Consider the following 16,051-nt stretch of genomic DNA (forward strand, 5'->3'; position numbering starts at 1 on the left):
GTCAGCAATGGTTTCAATTAATCTGCAATTATCCATTAGCATGTCATGCGTCTCCAATTAAATATAAGCTTGGTTTTCTTTTCAAAGGACTGTAGTTTATTGTCCTGTCAATATACTTGATATATGTGGGTTATGGTATGTGAACAGGGATTGAAATAGGCTAGATTGTCAGAATTTGCTCTTTAATTCAGTGTAGTTAGATCAGGATTTTGCTTGAGTGTTTTCCTCAGCCTTCTCATGCACACCCAAAATCAGTCCCAGTCCTAGCTGTGGCATAGTTGGGCGCAGGAGTGACTGTAACCTGGGTCGTGCTGTCCCTTTGGTCTCCACTCCATGGCACTGGTGCAAGCTAAAGCACTTAGATGCTGGTGGTGATCTGTTCTCTTCCCATAGTCCTACCATTACAGCAATAAGGGAGGACTAGTCTCTCCTCAATCACTCGGGAGAAAAAAACCCTTAGACCAGATCATCCCACTGTACCACAAGAATAACAGGACATGCTGTCTCATATCCTAGGGAAATCGGTACAAAGCAGTACCTGTAGAAATAATCAGCTGGATATGTTTATGCATGTGGCTGCGTATCTCCAGGTGCTGTTACTTTGGATTATTTTGCTGCAAAGAAATGCCTTCAGTTATTTCAGATTTCCTATTTGAGCCTTCTTCATGCATTTGTAGTTTACTCTCAACTTGGAGTGGAAAAACAAAGTTTTTCACATCTCTACTGAATCTACAGCTGAAATGTCTGCAGGCCTCATGGCTTATTGGTAGAACATTTCAAGTGTATTGCTCTGGCTTTAGATAGGTTTACTGAGGATTTCTGTTAATGGTTTTCAGGCACTTTTTTGGAGATGCATTAGAAAGACTCGTCCTTTTCCACAGAAGCACAGAGATATTTAATTATTAGAGTAATAATAAACTGTATTCCCTCCTTCCTCAGAACACCATTCAATAAAGGAAACAGCTCTTAGTCTGCTGGTATCAACACTTACTCTTTCTTCTCTCTTCTGCTCTAGAACAACAGTGTTTTTGCAAAAGTCTTATAGCCTGCTGAAGTTTAACTTAAAACCTGTTACTGAGCAGTGATATCTCTTTGGACAGGTGAGTTTCTAGCAATATGGACATCACTATTTGAAAACTTGTATTAATTATAAGTTCCATTATACGCTAAAAGATTTAGAAAAAAAGTTATTCAGATCATATCTGGAGGTTGTACTGGTTTGGGCTTATTTGTAGTGTAGCATTGCAGGCATCATAATCGATGCTCTAGACTTCAGGATCAGTAGTTTGTACCTTGATTGCTCTGCCTCTAGGCCCTCATGGGAATGCGTCAATCAATGTTGTCCAGCAGTTAGCTGGCACACCCAAGATATCCCTGTCACTAAAATCATCTTCCTTCCTTCCTGTAATCCTTACAACGCAGTGTTACAGCTCAGTTGTCATTCTTCAGCGTTGTTAAGACCTTTGAGCTTTATACTTAGCAGACTGCTATGTAGAATTGGAACAGTCTTTTTACAAATTAAAAACAGGTTGTGAGGCGGGAAGATTTTTCTAGCAAGCACGCAAAGGTATTTTTGGCAGTGGGGTGTATGGAGCATAGAAGAGCAGTAATGTGACTGTATGGGTAGCAGTGCTTAAAAAAAAAAAAAGGGGGTACAGAAACTGAAATGCTGCTTGAGTCATTTATAAGACTGCTGTTCAATCATTCCTTAAATCCCATCCTGCTCCTCAGGGCCAGAATAATTTTTGTCTTAAAAAGTGGAAATTGAGCAAGATTAAATGAGCTTCCCAAGGCCATTTTGGGAACAGGTATTACACTGAATGCTCTGTGTTAAGGGTATGGAGTTCAGCCAGAGCACTAGATGTTTGAAGGTTTGCCCTCAATTATTCCGCTTTCCTGTTATCTGCTTTGTTGCAGTCAGTGTCAGGCTTTAGATTCATTGGGTATCTCTCATACAAATCAAGGCCAGCACAGAGACAGCACAGGTCTGGGTGCTTTGAGAGGTACAGTCTGTCTAAAATAAAATTAAAATTTAATTCTATAATAAATCACAGTTACTCCTAGAACAGTAGCAGGACTGAGAAACAGAGAATTATGATTTGAGTTACTGACTGCTTCCCAGGATCTTCCTTCAGTAAAGAGACAAAAAAGAGATGGGTTTTGGACGTGAATTTCTGCACACAATCTTCAGGGTAGCCATATATGTTTTATGTGTCTTCACATGAGAAACATTGTTACAGAATGTCTAAATGTATAGTCCATACGTATAATGTCCATTTGGGTAGGCATGGCTAGGAATGTCAACTTCATGAACTCCACGGCACAGCAGCTGATTCTTGTTTGAGAATGACCTTTTATATTGACTGGAGGTCTTTTTTGATGAGTGTTGGCCTCAAGGTGGAAGTGCAAAACTGGCTCTAGGCTAGGCATTTTGACCAGACCAAAACACATGTCTTTCTGAGCCTTGGGTGGTCCATTTGTAAAATGAAGGATCATGCTTTATAATCACACTGGAATTTGAAATCTCCTTAATTGAAAGCCCTACAGTATTTTCAGGTCCTTGGACAGCAGCCACTGCAGTTTAAATGCAAAATATTATTGGAATAGGTAGTAGGTGTCCTTCCTTCCTTAGGAATTGCCCCACTTAAAACCTCAGTTCCTGCCCCTTCCCAAAACTTCTCTTTAATCTTGGGGGGTTTTTTTAAGCTGTGACTCAGTTCCCCTGCCATCTCCCCTTCTAGGTTGAATACAAGGTTGCCCATTTCTTTCCCCTACATGGTCTGAAGCAGTGGATATGATGTATTCTTGTTTACAGTAAGCTAAAGCAGAATATTTGAGATGTTTACAGATACTTCCTGCCCCAGAGGAAGAATATAGGATTTCCATCCTACTCAGCAGCAGTACTTCAGCCTTACTGGAGCCAAGGAACTCAAGCTGTGTGATCTCTCCCTTCCTGTTTGCTTGACGCAACGTGGTAGAGTTGTTTGATGTCTAGAGTGAAGGACACAAAGTCCAGCTTCCTAAATTCACCACTTATTTCCTTTATTGTGTTCCCTAATAGGAAGCTGTGAGTTTTAAACTTTTTTTTCCTTTGCAAGGTAACTAAGGCCCAAGATACATTTGAATCTTAGCAGCTTTTTCTCTTTCATGTCAAGAAAGCTGGATAATCCCTCTGAATGCTGTCTTTTTTCACTTTGTGCTTTTATGCCAGTTTGGGACAACTAAGCGTTTTAAAATACTTTTGCATATCTTCATCCGGGGGGATTTTCCTTGAATTCTTTCACAGGTGAGTGCTAGGTGGAAGTGGCACCTGAAAAATACTTAACTGCTCTTTTTGGAATTTCACTTCGTATATTTATTTTCTGCCTAAGTTACTTCCTTGCAGAAGAAGAGTTCTGTCTCCATAATTTCTAGGAGTTTCTTTGAGCCCTTCTTGGACTCTAAATTATTCTGTCTCCATCTACTGCTGTACAAAAAAGATGTGGACAGGCTGGAAGGGGTCCAGAGAAGGGCCATCAAGGTGACCAAAGGACTGGGAAGCCTCCCGTATGAGGATATGCTGGGAGAACTAGGTTTGTCCAGCCTTGAGAAAAGGAGGCTCAGAGGGGATCTCATCACCATGTACCAGTACTTAAGGGATAGCTACAAAGGAGATGGAGACTCCCTTTTTACGAGGAGTCACATGGAGAGGACAAGGAGGAATGGACACAAGTTGCTCTTGGGAAGATTCCGATTGGTCATGAGAGGGAAATTTTTCACAGTGAGAAGTCAACCATTGGAATAATCTCCCCAGGGAAGTGGTTGACTTGGCCACATTGGACATTTTCAAGATTCGTCTGGACAGGGTGCTGGGCCGTCTTGTCTAGACTGCACTCTTCCTAGAAAGGTTGGACTAGATGATCCCTGAGGTCCCTCCCAACATGGGATTCTGTGATGACTGTAGTGCTCTGGGCTGCTATTCATCAATATGTAGTTTCCTATACTAGTGAATAGTGCATTTGCCTAATCCTGCTCCACCTGCCAAATTCTGCATCTCAGCCAAAGAGCCCATAGAGACAAGTAGCAGGATGGGGCTTTCTAAATACTGAGACTGTGTCAAAATGTTCCATGCTAATGGCAAATACTTTCATTATCTCTGCTGTCATCATTTGTCATCGGTGGCCATAGTCATCTTTGTGATAACATCATTCTTTCCTTAAATGGAAGGTTAAAACTTCAGGTTAAGAATAAGCAATGACGTAGGTGTATGACATTGAAGGATTGGTGTTTGAGTGGGCTTATGCATTTTTAATCCCAGCCTGCAAAAAGGAATAGATCAGTCTATGAAGTCCAAACCTGTTATCGTGATGTTTGACATTCTTGTACATGTAACAAAAAGACCAACTCAAAGCTCCAAGTATCTCCACATTCCTCCCCTTGGAGCTGCTGTGATCCTGCTTTCAGGGTTAATATATCTCAGTCAAGTCTCTTGAAATCTAGGTGATGCAAAATGGATCACTACATCAGCAAAACCTCAGCTCCTATCTTTGCAACATCATCTACATTTGCTTTAGGAATGGGATGCTTAGACTAACATTGCCAATATAAGTTTTGCATGTTCATAAATTTTGACTGTATGTAGTATAGAAACAGTGTATATAACACAACTTTGTGGAAGAAGGGTTGGCTTTTTGCATTCCTCCAACATGGCATTTGCCTTTTGGTTTTATTGCAAGAATAATATAATAGCTGGCTCTTTGTTTAACTGACTGCCTCAGCAGTATCTTACCTTGTGGTAAGTTGGGCCAAGTCTTTAGATAATGTTTCCAATAACTTAAGGAGTCTAATTAGGGCCCTGAAACATTGTGTGCTCATGTTTTCTGATTGTTTTTTCTTATCTCAAGTGTAAAATTGTTTAGCTTGACATTTCCAGAAAGTCTTTCTAAAGCCAGACAGAAAAAATAATAGAGAATATTTGATCCTGTTTCTTGGATGGAGATCTACTGCATGAGCTTGAATACTTATATGGGTGTGATTTTGGTCCAGATTCTTTTGGCACTAATACTGAAATAATTTGGATTGTTCAATTCAGAATATTCTAAGTTATGCATCCTTTCCTTCAAATCTGAGTGTTTCATGCCTTTTTTTGTTTTCATAGATTTGATCCCCTATCCAGGATAGTTCATGTTCCCTCTTGAGACAAAAGGAGACATTTTGACCATATTTTGCATGCTACTAGGAAGAAGTTAATAGTGATTATAGCTTATGTAAAGAAATTAGGCCTTTATCTTGCTGCCTGTAATCCTGCATTAGTTTGCCATACCATGTTGCTGAAGATTCCTTATTTTAGGTTGTTTAAGCACCTTCAGATTTTATTTTTAACTCCCTTAATTGTTTGCATGCTGTCTGTGTAGAGGTATTAGGATGAGGGAGTGTGGATAACTTAGAGTGAACAGCTAATTTGGAAGCTATTGAATTTTTTTTCCCTGAGCTTTGCATCAGGCCTGCTAGTACGGTCCAGCTTCCCAGTGTGATGAAAACAAAGCATCCTTAATAAGCACAGGTTTAGGTCCTAAGATTTTGCTGCTGTGGAAGAAAGGTCTCATTGCAAAATCTGTTCAGTGCTTTACCTGGTAGAGTTCAGCTGAATTTTGCAACAGCACTTAAGTGAACCATGATGTTCTGTTAGACTTATCTTTGGCACATCTTCCATTTTAGAAACTTAAGGGGAAAAACAGCATTCACAGAATACAAGCCTTGGCATGGGCTATGCAGAGTAAAAGGTGGAGGATTCAAAGGAAATCCCTATTGTGAAGGCTTTCCAACATGAAAAGAAAAAGATGATCCATGCTAAGGTCTAACGCAAACTACAGGATCCTTTTTGGATCTTTTAGAGGAGTATGGATGGGATGCCTCTCAGTTGCAGCATGGTGTCTTGTAGAAATATAAATACAGTGGGAGAGATCTGAATGTTCCCAGTTCTGTCAGGTTGGTCCCTTGGGTCTGTGTGCAAGAAGATCAGTAAGGGCCAGGACAGACAGTCTTATCATAACTTAGGTGAAGAGCTATAGCCATGATGATATAGTATTAACTGTTAGCAAAAAATTTTGATTTTTGACTCTCTTCCTCACTGCCAACTGGGACGTGGTTTGGCTCATGGATACGTAATGGACCACAAAGAGATGGCCCATGCATAGAAGATAATGACTAATAAAGGAGAGGCAGATGAAGGCAGTAGAAACAGCAGAGAAGCCTTGGAAAATAATGAGACAGAAGAGGTTTCTGTAATATGTAACTTAAATGTGTTCTGAACAAGTACCAAATACCTATAATAGTGTTTGGTTAGAGTATAATCTCCCTTACATGACAAGTAATTTCTATATATTTTCACATTCTTTGTGCCAGAAAATGTTTCAGCATGGCTTCTTTTGGGCGATTTCCTTACTGCATCAATGGCCACAAAAATCAGCTTTCCATCACTACTTAGAAAATACCTCATAAACATCTTCAATTCTTCAATTAAAACAGGAGAGTTCTTACACTATTGTTCCCATTAGTTTCCTACAAAGCGGGTAAGCTCTTGGCAATGCAATTCTCCACCTGTTTCTTACATGCAAATGCAGCAATTTCAAAATCCATGACATGCTGGACCTGCTTTACATTCTGTTCAGAAATGCCTGAGTAATGCCATAAAAATAATGTGGAAAAAAAAAAGCTTCTTTTCATGCTGATGCGGAATAATGCACTGTAAATCAAAGCATTTGGTTAGATCCTGAGGTCAGAAAGGACCATTAGGGTCATGGTGCCAGACCTGCAAGCCATAGTATTTCACCTAGTGATTTCCATATGGAATCTAAAAACTAGGAAATATTCATTTGAAGGAAAATCCACTCTAGTTCTGAAATGTACCAACACAGTTCCTCTGAAAAAGATGTCTTGAGCACGTTTTTATAAAAAATTACAAACTGAGGGCTTTGCATGTGAATTTTAGTAATGTAAAATTTTTAATAACTCATTGTTAGATGTAGTTTATGCTACATAATAAGGTGGTGACATAAAAACAGGACAGGGAAAGAAAGCTTTAAAATCAGAAAGGTCTGAGCTTCAAAATAATTATATAAATCTGTATCACAACCATTTGAAGTAAGAATGAAGGGTGACTGGGAACAATTGGCACCCTCTTTAGTGAGGTAAAAATGACTCTGAACCAAAAGAGGTAACAAGGCAGTTGGCATATGGTTAAAAATTGAGAGATGCCATCTTTTCTTAAATAATTTAACAAAGATCCAGCTGTGGGTATATTTTTGCCAGAAGTCCTCAGGAGACTGGCGTCTGCAATATTCTGTGAGATTATTTTTGGTGGGTTCATATTTTGGAGGCATAATGCCAAATAATATAAATGACTGAGCATTTTCTGGATTATTGGGGGTTGTCAAGACCATAGAATTACCATCTTCTGATCAGATCTGAGAATGGCATTTTCAGTGACGTGTACAGAGACTAGCTCTGGTTAGACATTTATTTTCATGTTTGCCACCCTTTCACCTTGTGAATTGTAACACCACACCATCTTCACAGACAGAGGAGCCACCTTCTGCCTATGAAAGTATGAGGCTCATACTGCCTCCACATGAGTGGAAACTATATCCCCAAAACCATGAAAAGAGTTTGGCTGCGAATGTTGTCTGTATTTTATCAGCCACTGTCTGACATTCAGCCATTTCCGGCATAGGATGAGGCGTTCAGTTCCTTCTCACTGCACAACAAAGCACATTAGGAGGAAGACGGAAGCAGGCAGGCAATAATCCACTCATGAGTGTCTTCCAGCTGGAGGTTAACTTCAGCTTAACTGTTTTTCTCATAGTTTCTTTTGGGTGAATCAACAGAGGAAATATAGGAGAGAAAATGTGCATTAGAAAACATAACACGATGTGACTCTCTAGTATTGTCTTTACTTACTAAAAATGCCACTTGATTTTCAATTCTAGGATTGGGAAACAGAACAGCAAACACTAAACACAATTATCTGTCCAGTGACAATATTATCAAGTATGATTGGTGATTATCAAGCATGATTTCTCAGATTCTATGACTTGTAGATGCGTGGATGAACTCCCAGTCCCTTAGAAGTCACTAGCAGCTTTGTCCTGAGCTGGACTCTTACCAGAAACATTTAACTGTATTAGAGGTCTGAGTCTTTAGTTTTATACTGCCCTGAAGGATTTCTGTGATTTCATGGCTTGATAATCTATACTGAACAATGATAGACACAAGTTCAGTTCAGTATGTTGTACAAATCCAGATTTTAGTTTAATATGTGTAAAAGTCCTTCTTGAAATGTAAACCTACCATTTAAAATTTATTTTAATAAAATTTAATTTAATTTGGAAATTAGAAGTAAATATATTAGCAGAAACTTAGAACAAGTAGTATATTCTAATCCAAAAGGCTCCATGTTTCCTATGAAATTCAGCCGAAAAAATGACAAAAAATGAATGGCTTAAAAAAAAATCCAAACAAACAACAAAACAAAACCCAACACATCCACCCCCCCACCCCCCAAAAAAAACACCCAACCAAACACCACCACCAAAAAAACACCACTACTCTTCTTCTTGGAAGGATGTGCAAATTTCTGAAGAAACTTGGGCAATGCTAGATTTTGTACGATCTCTCCTGATCCATCCAAAATGCAATAAGCCTTTTAGATGGAGTACTTAATTTCTGTTTATAGTTCTTTGTGGTAGATGCTGCAGCTTTTTTAAAAGCCTGTTCACCACGCAGTCTGTGCTAGAACGACTCTAGCATTACTGTCCAAGTACTTTATCTGGAAGTTTTAAAGCAAAATGCACCCAACTTCTAACTCTCAGCACAGTCAATGTAGTAGGACAATTTGGCACTCCTGAAATTCTGGCAAACTGGTCTAATTGCAGGTTATGGCTCTGAACTCTTGGTCGTCTTTTTCCCCATCCTTGCCCATCTTGGGCAAAAGCAGGGTCTGACCCTTGCCTAGGATATCACTGAGTAACAGGACTTTTAAGAGAGATATCACAAGACTCAAACATGCCAGTGATTATCTTAGCGTGCAATGGTTGGGAGAGGGTGTTTTTGACTGTTTTTACTCAGCCACACAAGATTGGTGCAGAGGGTGACACTGAATTAGGGAGTCTAGCAGTAACTTTCCATCTTAGCTTTTGCTAAGCAAATTCTCATGCTTCTGCAATGGGGAGGACATGGCCCTTTCTTTGAGGGAAGCTATGAATCCCATTAAGCTATTCATTGCTGTAATAATTTCTGGTGGAGTCCTGCAGGCTAAGTATAAGTTGCTTAAATATATGTTGTGTCATTACACATTGTGTCAAGAAAGGCAGAAAGGAATAAGGCTTGTTTTCTCCCCTCCCAACTTTAAATGTTGTGATGCGTTTTTTGATTTCCTAGGAAGAGGTGGGTGGTTTGGTTTTTTTTTTTCCCCCCTCTTCTCTTTGCTTAGAGAGTTTCATTATGTCCTAGTGCAGATTTTGGTGACTAGATGACTTATTAATAGAGTTCCCCCTTTTCAGCTTTCTGGTAACTGCAAGGCATTTTCTCATGAATTTTTGTGTCGTGAATTTGACAATGTAAAAATATTTTAAAAAAAGCGCCATATGTTCCTTGGCTTCACCCATGATGGCTGGTTGCCATATTTTTTCTCTATTGGCCTGAAAAGCTGCTTGAAGGACATGACAAAATAATAGAAATCCACTTTCTGTCAGGCTGCTTCTGGCAAAAAGTTCTTTCTAAGCTAAACTCCTCAGAATAACTTAAAATAGAGGAATTCTTTCAAAGATCCACCCTTTCAAGTGGAACTTACACACTGTCTTTTGTTGGAAATAGAAGTGACAGTCTCCTAATATCTCCTATCTTCATTGCAAATACACGCAATATGAGTATTTTTTATATCTGGCCCTGTTACTAATTTATACTTCTCTTTCTCCAATTGCCAAGCAAGCCTTTTACCGTACCATAAGAGGCAAATGCAAGCAGATACTAGGGTTTTCCCAAACAGTGTCATGCCAAGATATTTAGACCCTAATTCCCCCCACATTACACAATTGTTAATTGGGAAAGTTCAGCAGCAGACAGCTCTCTATGGGAGATTCAATCCCCACTTCTCGTAGCAGCATATATAATCTTTGTGAGATGGTTCACGGACTCTCCATTTTCAATATTTGGCAGTTCCCAAGCAGTTGCTGGGCTGGGAAGAACTATAGCTGATTATCAACCTCAAGGGTTTAAGCCAAATATGCCTGCAACGTCTATTTGTGGAAAGAAAAACTCTTTGCACTCTTGCAGCACCAAGTCCTGGGAACAAGTTCAGATTTAAGGGTTCTATACCAGCACGTCCCCGTGCATCACAGATACAGGATGTTTCTGCAGCTTGTGTTAGGCAGAAATATTAAATCTGTGACTCTAGTGGACTATTGTTACCAAACTCCTTATACAGACTGCTGGAGCTGTATAGTTGAAAGAAAAGGCCTTCTTGTCAAGCTGCAGAGAGGAATAGTAGATCATGCTGGTACTGCAGACATTGAGGAAAAGAAAACAGAATGAGTCTGACAAAACAAACTTTTCTAATGAGGTAGATTTCATGGGTCAGGTTTTGATCTAGACTAGATTAATGTAAAAATGAAGCTTGGTTATTCTACAACCAAGTGAACCTACTGTGTCTGTGAAGATCAGATCCTGGCTTGAAGTTTCCATCTATGACTTAATGTAATCTTCAGCTTTGCAGAGGTGGCATAGACCAGTAGAGTACTGGAAGAATAGAGAATATATCATAAAATGAAAAAGCTTCCAGAAATTGTGTGTGTAGAGTAACTCTTGGGAAAAATTTTCTCCCAGGTTTGCTTCAGCTCTTCAGGTTTACTTGTCTATCAGTAGCTATTCTCACATCCTCTCCTGTGATTATTTGTTTGATGGTTTCAGAGTCTTTGCGAGATCATCACAGTAGCTGGCACATAGTATTGTGAAACATACCTATACCAGCTTCTGTACAGACCTAATGTCCATGTTCTTACTGGAGGAATCAGCTTCAATCCATTCACATGAGTGGAATTTGTCTCCTTGGGGCTTCTTAATGTGAATGCAATTGTAATTTATGGTTATTTTACTTTCCCTTTATTTTGCTAGTGATGTACAATATAAATGAGAATCGGGTCTGCAGTAACCAACTGAAAGTTAGAAACAAAGCGATTTTTCTAAATTGTAGTCATATTTTTCTGTCTTACTGCAAAAGGAAGTCTCTGAGAGCTAGTTAACTTCTATTTAATTACTTGCCTTTAAGTTTCAAATAACCAAGTGGAATAAAATAAATAATTAAAAATTAATATGAAAAAAATATGATCTTCCCATGTCTTGCTGAATGAAGAGAAAGAGAAAAACAAGGAGTGGTGGCCTGAGGGATCTGGCTTCAAAAACAGCTTCTGATATGTGACACAACCTTTCCTAAGCATATTTAGTTCTGCTGCTAATAGCATCAAAATTGTTAAAATGGGTTTAAGGGTGTAACCCATTGTTACTACAGAAGTAACAGTAAGCAAGTAATTAAAATGCACAATTTCCTTAGGGGAATGGAAAACACTCAAGATCCAGATGTAAGCCATTCTTCCTAAGTGCAATACTCCATGCTTAAAACAGAATTTGCACTTAAACTACGTCAAATCTTCTCTAATAAAATGAGTGTGGGCTTTGGTATTGATAGTCTAATATATTCCTTAGGCTTTACAGATAGAAACCAAATGAAAACCAGGCAAAAAAATCTTCACTAGAAGTAAGTCTGTCTGGGGCTGGGAGGCAACAGGAATAGTCTGTGTAGTGGGGAAAAGCAGAAGGTCAGCCAGGACATCAACAGGTAGATCGTATCTCCACAGCAAAACTTTCAGTTGTCGAAATGCTTTTCTTCTCCTAGGGAGAAGATTGGTCAACAGTATCACCACCTGCTGTTCTTTGGAATTATGGCCATAAACTCTGGGCCTGATACATGTAAAGGATTTAACATAAACCTGTTATATGATGATACATAGGAGGGGAGGTCTGTCCACATCAGCCTCAGCCTACTTCCACCTCATTGTTTCCTCAGAATGGTTATTTTTGTCCAAGTAAGTATTTGAGATCTTTTGACTGAAACATGGGCACACATAAGTCTTTTCTCCCAAGTTTATGTTACATTTCCAGGACCTCCTCATAACTGCAGTCTGGAATTTGTCATCAATTTCAGTAGTACAGGATAAAATTGCACAAAATTGGTATTTTTTAAATACATTGACCTTTGTTTTGCTTTCGCTCTTAGTTGCATGTTGGTTGTCTTCCATTATTCATGTTGAAATGACATAAGAGAACAGCTATTAACATTAATAAATGAAGAGTTAGGTTGCAGAGGTTGGAGGAGGTAGGAGGAAGGCAATAGTGAAACGCAGCAAGCTGAAAAAAGATCTGACTTTGACACAATACATAATAAATTTGTGGCGCTCTTATATTTCTGAGGCCTGAGATTTAGTAGGATTAAATTTCTAAGGCTAATGAGATTTTCACAATTACAAGAACAGGGGTAAAAGAAAATCATGTCTATAAAGTCACAGTACAAGCCAAATGTTTTTTAGGGCAAGATAAGGAGGAATGTGGCTCCTTAACATTTTTTCAATGTTTGCCTCCTCTTGCACCTTCCTCTGAAGTGCTTGTGGTGGTCACGGTGTCATCATGCCAGATGGATCACTGGGTTCCTGTAATTGTCTATTTATGTGAACCACTGTTTAGGGTTTGGTTTCAGTTTAAATGATTTGGAACAAAGCTGTTATTTTGGTTTTAGAATTAAAGATTATGAATAAATTCATTTGCTCTGTCTGCTTAATCTAATCTGCTGGACTGCCCATAACTAGGAATTCTAGAAAGCAAAGAAATGGCAATACCCACACTGTTACCTACCCATCTGGACAGGAGTCCCTTTTAGATTCCTAACTTAATACTGGAGAGACCAATTTATTGAGGGAAGGAGAGCGTTCTGGTTCTCCCTCTAGCACACAGAGTTCATTTTTCTACATGCACAGTCTGCATCCATCCAGGAAACAATTGTGGAGCCTGGAACTGTCCTAAGCAAACCAGGAGATCTGGTCATATTAAACTCTAATACTGAAATTTTCTACTGTAACTTAATTCCACTTTGGCTTGCCAGAAGTTTCAATCATTGGTTGATTGTTCTCATGTATTTATTCTGCAGTGTATTTAAAAATACATGAATATGAAGGAGCAGAGGATTATAAACTAAGGTAATATTTTAAAAATTGCAAAATAAGTCCAGGGATTTCAAGCCATTTTACAGCCATTAGTGAGATCTGCCTGACAATGAATTGATAGGGTGGGAAATCATTATTGTAAAGAACTACTGCAGTGGTTAGCTGCAGAGTGAAAATAAATGTCTCTTTACTTTGTGGCAAAGGCAGATGAATAAACTAAACGTTTTACACATGCAGGATAATTTTTAAAATCCCTCTGCCTGGTAGCCAGTGTAAGGTCAAAATCAGGTTTCCCATCTGCTACCGCTTGGTCAAAAAAGTACAGGGAGTTAATTTAGCTCAAAGATGTCTGGGTAAATCTATAGGAAGGAAGTCTGCAGGCAGGAAGGAGGGGTGTGGATGGGAAAGGCTTGCCCTGTGCTGGGCTGCATTTAATGCAGTCTCAAATCACAGCACATGGATAAGAAATAATTTAAAAATTAATGTACAATCTTGATAATTAAATTCTCTATCAACTGCCCTTAAAGTCTGGCAGCTGTTCTGGAGCTGATAAGGACGGGACCCGCTGAAACATTCCCATGGAACACTCCCATCCCTGGCTGGCATTACAGTGAGTTACAGAGCATGAATCAGAATCTAATTCTGTCAACCAGTGATGGGGCCTGAGAGGCACTGGCCTATGCATTAACTGAACAATATGCTGTGTTGAGTTATGGGAATTGTAGAGTCCCTTTTTCTTTTTTCTTTCCCCTTCAGCCTGTTTTTCCCACACTGCCTCCTGTCCTTTTCATTCCAAAGCATGGAGTGCATAAATACATATGTGCATTAGCTCATGTGTATAGTATATCAAAGTACATTTTAAAATGACTTAGCATAACAGTGTTATACAAAGTAGAAGCAGCCCAATACCACATAACATATTGACTGTGTCTTTGACAGTTGAGCTCCAAGTATAACAAAATCATATGTCTTGTTTTACGGGTGGGCAAATCTTAAAAGGCTCAGCTTGCAGAGGGTGAGTTAAAAGTGAATCTCCTCCCTCCTCCCCCTTCCCTTTAATTTTTCAGTCTATTCAGGTTCAGTGTCATCATGCAAGCCAGCCTTTTATCATGTGTGACAAAGTAAATATCAGTGTGGTGACAGTGAGTAAAAATGCTGTGGGAGAAATTGTTTGGTTTACTTTAACTTCACAGAAACTAAACTGTATGAAATCGAAAATGTTGAACTTACTCTGCCTGAAGCCAAATGCCAGAGACACGTTAAAACATCTGTTTGCATTTACAATGTGATTGACTTTGCCAATGATAAAATGGATTTTAATATGATAATTAGAGTGCCCAAAGAGGTGATATTAAATAGTTTGCTCTTTTTGCCCCAGGTCGCTAACCATTTGAGTCCTAATCCAAAGCTCCCTGAAGTCAAAGGATATCTTCTTGCTGTCAGGCTTTGGGTGAGGTACATTTCTTCCTGGGGGCTATACGAATGTGCTTGAACACATTGTTGTTAACACAGCAGTTCTGCCGGTTAAGGATTCATGCTGAACAGAATTTCTGGTGAGGTTTCAACACTATTGTCTTACTCTGTTCTAAATGAATCAAAATACAAAAAGGTAAAGCCACGGCACATTATCTTACTATGCGTGAAAATACTGAATAGGGGAAAATGTAATTGAAACTTTATTTTAGCTTGCTCCAAAGTTGGATGACACTCAGTAATGTATTTGAAAATATAAACAGATTTGTTTTATATAAATGAATTTGTTTTACATCAAATCTGTTCTCGCGCTTTGGTGCGATCTGTTGTTCAAAAATTACTGTACTACTGTGTGAATAATTATTTTAATTCTCCAAATGTGCAAGGACTTAATAAAAGAGTCACTATGCAAATACTTTTACTTTTACTTTTACTTCTACTTTTAAAACTTCCTGATTGCTCTATAACAGCAGTTAACAGATCCTTAGATCACTCTGGAATGTAATCATCTTTCAGCTGAAAACTCATTGGGATGGATTGTTATCCATATTCTCATGTGTTAGAAAGAACAGGTAGTTTTGTGTTCTTTCACAAATCCCTAGATGTTGTAAGTCTGTGCTCTGGGCACCTATTCATGTTTAGCAGTCCTGTGACTAGCAGAACTAATGACGTTTCTGAAGTCTTTGTCCTATACGTGTTGACCTCGATGTGGGGTTGCTTTACAGCCTTTCTCTAAATGGGAATCATGAATTTGAAACTTGCTTCTACCTAGCTATCCATTTTAACAAAATTTATAGGAACAATGTATGTCTTGGCCCTGTATTAATTGGAGTTAAAATGGAGCAACAGGTTCAAAATTTACTGGGGAGATAGAAAGCTCATAGTCAATTATCTAAGCCCCTTTCTGTAAGAAACCAGGCTGAAAATACCATTGTAAAGGTCTTCCTCCAAATATGCTTGCTTCAACCTGTTGTTCTCTTCTGGATGAAAGATGATGAATGAATTGTATCACATCTTGTGCCCCTAGTTCTGAAGGCATTTTGGATTAACAGTGAATCATCATGCCATATGGGAACATATGGCTTAACTTTAGGTTCTTCAGACAGGTTTTTGGACAGCACTATCTTGTATGGATACTGTTCTGTAATGGTAACCTAATACCTAATTGCTGCGCTGATAGTAGTAATAAACCTTCAGCCCATAATGAGTGCACTGAGCTATTTTGTGGAAGGAAAACTTTTCATACACAGTCAGTAGGTAGTTTCTTTTGTAATTATTTCTCTCTGCTCAAGACTTTGGTCCAATGGTCTACAGTTAGCAGAGCTTCAACA

The 16,051-nt window shown here is 38.9% G+C and overlaps 1 long non-coding RNA gene across 4 annotated transcripts in view; it reads left to right on the forward strand.

Moving 5' to 3' along the window:
- LOC142054967 (uncharacterized) overlaps positions 1-16,051 on the forward strand; it is a 219,828-nt gene that overhangs the window by 171,811 nt on the left and 31,966 nt on the right. The window contains exon 6 of one of the 4 annotated variants that reach the window (XR_012659750.1): positions 11,927-12,116. The exons of 2 other annotated variants lie outside the window; for them this stretch is intronic. This is a non-coding gene — a long non-coding RNA (uncharacterized LOC142054967). Of the gene's footprint in view, positions 1-11,926; positions 12,847-16,051 lie in introns of those variants that run through there. One more of the 4 variants, XR_012659747.1, reaches the window with a different exon arrangement.

The sequence above is a fragment of the Phalacrocorax aristotelis genome, chromosome 3 (assembly GCF_949628215.1).
Source record: "Phalacrocorax aristotelis chromosome 3, bGulAri2.1, whole genome shotgun sequence".
NCBI classification, from domain to species: Eukaryota; Metazoa; Chordata; class Aves; order Suliformes; family Phalacrocoracidae; genus Phalacrocorax; species Phalacrocorax aristotelis.